The sequence below is a fragment of the Dasypus novemcinctus genome, chromosome 10 (assembly GCF_030445035.2).
Source record: "Dasypus novemcinctus isolate mDasNov1 chromosome 10, mDasNov1.1.hap2, whole genome shotgun sequence".
NCBI lineage: Eukaryota > Metazoa > Chordata > Mammalia > Cingulata > Dasypodidae > Dasypus > Dasypus novemcinctus.
Genome location: NC_080682.1, coordinates 76,771,650 through 76,777,439, shown reverse-complemented (window position 1 = coordinate 76,777,439; position 5,790 = coordinate 76,771,650). Strand labels below are relative to the sequence as shown.

General features: G+C 42.3%; 1 protein-coding gene across 15 annotated transcripts in view; it reads right to left on the bottom strand.

Moving 5' to 3' along the window:
- Positions 1-5,790, bottom strand: part of PLEKHA7 (pleckstrin homology domain containing A7) — a 256,276-nt gene that overhangs the window by 172,215 nt on the left and 78,271 nt on the right. The window lies entirely within an intron of this gene.

Here is a 5,790-nt window from a genome sequence, read left to right as displayed (position 1 = left end):
GCAGCTTCTTCTACATCTTAAAACAAAGCCAAGCACTAGGCTCCTACTACATCTTCATATAGTAATAGGGTATTCATTGTTATTTGTAAATGAGAAAAAAATGAGGGTGGCATTAGGACATTCCTAGATAAACAAAAGCTGAGGGACTTCATTAACACTAGACCAGCACTGTACAAAATGCTAAAGGGAGTTCTGCAGGTTGAAAGGAAAGGACACTGGACAATTGACTGAAGCCGCATGAATAACTAAAGATAATGGCATGGGTAAATATAAATACTAGTACTAACCTAGCTTTGATTTGTTACTTCACTTTTCATTTCCTACAGGATCTAAAAGGCAAATGCCTCAAATGTAATAATAAATCAATGGTTTTGGACTTATCATGTATGAATATGCAATTTGTGACAAGAATTACATAAAGGTGGGGGAGAGTGTTAAAGAAATAGCTTATATATGCTATTGAAGTTAACTTGGTATCAAATAAAACAAGATTGTTATAGATTTAGGATGTTAAATTGAAGCCCCATGGTCACCACAAAGAAAATATCAGAGAATATGCAAACTTAGAGACAGAAAGCAGAGTACAGTTAGCAGGGATGCGGGGGGCGTGGCAGTAGCAATGAGTAAATAATGCAGAATGAGCATGGGGTTCTGTTTGGGGTGAAGGGAAAGTTTTCAAGTAATGGATGGTGGCAAGGGCACTACACTATTGTGGATGTGATTAATCCCACTGAATGGTATGCTGAGAGGGGTTGGAATGGAGAGATTTATATATGTTCTACAACTTTAAACAAAAAAGAAAGAACAGAAATAGATAATCACAATTAAATACAATACATGATACTGGGTGGGCTCTAAGACTGGAGGAGAAAGGCACAAAGGAGATATCAGAAAAAAATTAAAATATAGTATATAAGCTCTAATATCAATGCTAAATTTCTTGAACTTAATAACTGCACTTAAGGTGACTACAACAAGTGACTACCCTTGTTGTAGGAAATGTACATGGAAGTCTTATGTGCTCAAGGAGTATGATGTGGGCAACTTGCTCTCAAATGTTCAGAAAATAGATGGACAGATGGGAGGAAGAAAGGAAAGAAGGGTGGGCAAAGGGTAGCTGGGGAGGTGCTTGGGGGTATGTTGTTCTGTATGGAGTTTGTACTATTTCTGCAACTGTTGCAGGAGTTTGAAATTATTTTAAAAAATAAACAAACATCCCAGCTGAGGAATTCCCATGCCTCGAATCTCTGGGTGCAAGTGTAAAGTGATTGGGCTGATAGTTCCAAAATGCCTCTCCATCAGAATTCCCTGGAATCTTGAAAAGGACACAAAGGCCTGGGCCCCCAAGACCTGGGATGCAAGGGGCCTCTTTCCTTAACTCAGGTTCCCAGGCCTGTAAGTCCCAGCTCATTGTCACCTCTCCAACCACTCCCTCCTCCATGCTCCGACAACACTCAGATAATCCTTCTGTTTCAGCACTCATCGCACAGTGTAGAAATCATCTATCACATGCCTGCCCCCCTCCCCCCAAACTGAGCTCCCTGAGACAGGGGATGGGTCTTATTTCTATTCCCAGGATCCTTTTATTATTTCTTTTAACAACTTTTACTGAATGTTTGCTATGAGCCAGGCACTATGCTGAGAATTTATCAGCATCATCTCATTTAATCCTCACAACTTTATAAAGTTGGTCATTATCATTAAAAATTCGAAGATGAAAAAAACTGAAGCTCAGAAGTATTAAGCATCCCATCCCAAATCACACAGCTAGAAAGTGGAAGCACTGGTACAGTTTGACTTGGCTCTTCACCTCCCCTGCTTAGTACAGGGAATGTGTGTTTCTTGAATAGGAGTGTCAGAGTACACTCTACCAGACATGCCTAGTCTCAGAGGGGACGTATGATGATGAGGATGATGAAGACAATAATAATGGCTGCTGGCATTTACTCAATTTTTACCATGCATCAAGCTCTGGTTTCCCTGGAATGCTCAATCCTTACCTGATGGGATAGATACTTTCCTTAGTCCCTCTATAGGGCAAAAATAGAGGCTCAGAGATGATAAGTAACAGAATGCAGAAACAAATCCAGGCAGTCATGATCCTAACCCAAGATTTTATCCACTGGTTCCTGCTATCATCTAGGTAAGCTATGCAAATTAAAATTTAAATAGGTAAAGGCAATTTTTTAAAAAAGCATGTGGGGGAGGTGGCTGCGGCTCAATCAATTGAGCTCCCATCTCCCAAATGGGAGGCCGTGGGTTCGCGTCCCGGGACCGCCTCGTGAAGGCAGGCTTGCCTGCAAGCACCGTGGAGAGCCGCCTGGCCCTCAAGTGCCATGGAGAGCCGACTCAGCAAGGTGACACAGCAAAAAGGGAGACAAGCAAAAACACAGAAGAGCATGCAGCGATTGGACACAGAAAGCAGACAACAAGCAAAAAGCCACAAGCGGGGGGCGGGGGGGTGGAGAAGCATATGGGAAAGGAGAAGGTTGGAGACATTTCTGGGTTAGTAACTCGTCAGCTTTAATCAGGAAATGCTTCTTGGAAGAACTGGTCCACAGATGCAGATTTTAAAGAGAGGAAACATATAGTTGGAGCTCAAAAAGGACAAAGCTGTAATATGCTGATAAAGATGTATACTTATCTAAATACAAGCATGTCTGTGTTTCCATTTATCTTCAATTTCTATCCCTTTGAGATAGAGCAAGTAAATTCAGAGGAAACTACGGTCCAGCACCTGGGCTGTGGTCTTAAATAGCTCTGTGCACTACTAAATGCTAATGCATGATATCCATGGTGCCCAGCCTGACCCAAAGTAGACACAGGCATTTCCCCCAGAATCTGTATTCCTCTTCCTTTTCAGCCACAGAACCACCAAATTTTAGATGGGCACATGGTAACCCAGAGTACAGACATATTCCATGAAACTAAGAGAGGCCATATGAATAAGTTCTAATGAATGAAATATAAGTACAAGTACTATATGGGATTTTCAGAGGTCCTCCTAAAGGCATATGTTTGTGTTGGTGTGCAGTGGAGGGGTTGGGGGTGGCATTAGCCCACTCCTGTTGCCTGGAATGCAGACATAATGGCTGGAACACAAACTCCAGCTTTGAGTTGGAAGCCATGAGCCAAGAATGTCAGAGCAGCAAAATATAGAGTGCTTGAGGCCCAGAAGAATTTGTGAGGCCAACCTGAAAGTCCTGGGATGACTGTCTCTGGACTCTGAAGGAAAAACAAATCTGTTCTAGTCATAATTATGTCAGATTTTCTATCATGTGCAGCTAAACATAACTCTAACTGATACAAGTAGGAATAGCCATTTTTAACTCTAAAAAATTCACAGACCCCCTTCATAATGGTTAGAGTCTTAAGGATCTCATACGGCCCGCGGTTCAAGCCCCAGGCCTCCTTGACCCGTGTGGAGCTGGCCCATGCACAGTGCTGATGCGCGCAAGGAGTGCCGCGCCACGCAGGGTGTCCCCCGCGTAGGGGAGCCCCACACGCAAGGAGTGCACCCATAAGGAGAGCCGCCCAGCGCGAAGGAGGGAGCAGCCTGCCCAGGAATGGCGCCGCCCACACTTCCCATGCCGCTGACGACAACAGAAGCGGACAAAGAAACAAGAAACAAGACGCAGCAAAAAGACACAGAAAACAGACAACCGGGGGAGGGGAGGGGAATTAAATAAAAATAAAAAATAAATCTTTAAAAAAAAAAAAAAAGGATCTCATACATGAAAAGTAGGTGCTCAAACCACTGAGCTACATCTGCTCCTTAGTATTTATTTTTAAAAAGACAAAAAGCTACTATGGGGGAAATGGACTTTGGCCCAGTGGTTAGGGCGTCCGTCTATCACATGGGAGGTCCGTGGTTCAAACCCCGGGTCTCCTCGACCCGTGTGGAGCTGACCCATGTGCAGTGCTGATGCGCGCAAGGAGTGCCCTGCCATGCAGGGGTGTCCCCTGCGTAGGGGAGCCCCACGCACAAGGAGTGCGCCTGTAAGGAGAGCCGCCCAGTGCGAAAGAAAGTGCAGGCTGCCCAGGAATGGCACCACACACACTTCCCATGCCGCTGACGACAACAGAAGCGGACAAAGAAACAAGACACAGCAAATAGACACAGAGAACAGACAACCGGGTGTGGGGGGGTGGAATTAAATAAATAAATAAATCTTTAAAAAATTTTTTAAAAAGCTACTATGTTTCACAAATAAAGCTTTTTAATGATTTACATACATTTAAGTGGATTTTTTTTTAGGTACTAGGACCAGGGTTTGAACATAGGACCTTTATGTGGGAAGCTGGCACAGAACCAGTGAGCCACATCGGCTTCCCTGAATTGGCCTTTTTGTTTGTTTGCTTGTTGTTTGATTTTGTTTTTAGGAAGCACCAGGAACGAAACCTGGGACCTCCCATGTGAGAAGCAGGTGGTCAATCACTTGAGCCACATCCTCTCCCTAAATGGATTTTAAGTGTATTTTTCATGTTGACATCAACATACATTTGAAAAATATTTTTGACAAATAATATATTATTTATTTAGTCTGCAGACAACCTTTAGTTGCCATATGAATTTACTTATCCACTGCAATAATTGTGAGGTCCTTCCAGAGATCTACAGCCCGAGGTTGGAGAACCACTGTCTTGAACAGCACAGGAAGGTCAGGGAAAGCTTCATGGGAGTAGTGAGGTATGAGCTGTGCCTTAAAGGCTAAGGATTAAGTTGCCAGATGCACAAGACTGGAAAAACAAAAGGCATTCCAGGCAGAGGGAACAGTATATGCAAACTGGATTCTATATTCTCACATACCATTCTTAAACCTTAGTCTTCTTCACAGTAACCAGCAAAATGCCTTGTATTGGTTGAATGATTAAATAAGTATAAGATTAAATGAATATGAAGAAAACAAAAAAAGATTATAGGAAAGTTCTTTTGGAAGTGCTAGGGTGACTGTATTCCATAAGAAACCTTAAGATCTGACGATTTTGTGCAAAAAAGAAAATTGAACAAGTAACAATTATGTAAACCATCCTAATTTTAAGCTAGACAAATGGTGAGGACCAGGGCTTTTCAGAAGAGTAAGAAAGCTACAACCATGGACCAGATGTTTTATACACAGATTTCATTTTGGGAGCAGATGTGGATCAAGAAGTTGAGCCCCAGCTTCCCACATGGGAGGTCCTGGATTTGGTTCCCGGTGCCTGTTAAAAATAGTAACAACAACAACAAAAAACAACAACAAGCAGAAAAATGAAAAACCAACTCAGAGGAGCCGATCTGGTTAGTGGTTGAGTGACAGCTTCCCACACACGAGGTCCCTGGTTCAATTCCCAGTCCTAGTACCTCAAAAAAAAAAAAAAAAGATTTCATTTTATGGGCTTCCAGTTGACCAAGATGACAGTGTAAGATATACTGCCATAGAACCTTTAAACAACCAACAAAAACTGGCAGAGATGGGAACTCTGTATTTTCTGCATGATTGTCCCATAAAGCTACAACTTCTCTTAAAAAAAGAACGTGATATTTGCTATAGCTAAAACAAAAACTGGCAGAGCCATCTTCCTCAATTCCAAAAACAGTGTTGCAGCAACTGGCCAACAGCCAAATCAAGAAAATGCAGTTTTAAAAACAGTAGGAGAAGGAGGTGTATGGAAAAAATATATCAAATGTAAGCTACAGACAATAGTTAGTGGTAATAGTCTGATGATGTTCTTTCATAATCTATAACAAATGTTCCACAACAATGTAAGGTATTGGTGGAGGAGTGATGTGTGGGAATTCTGCACATT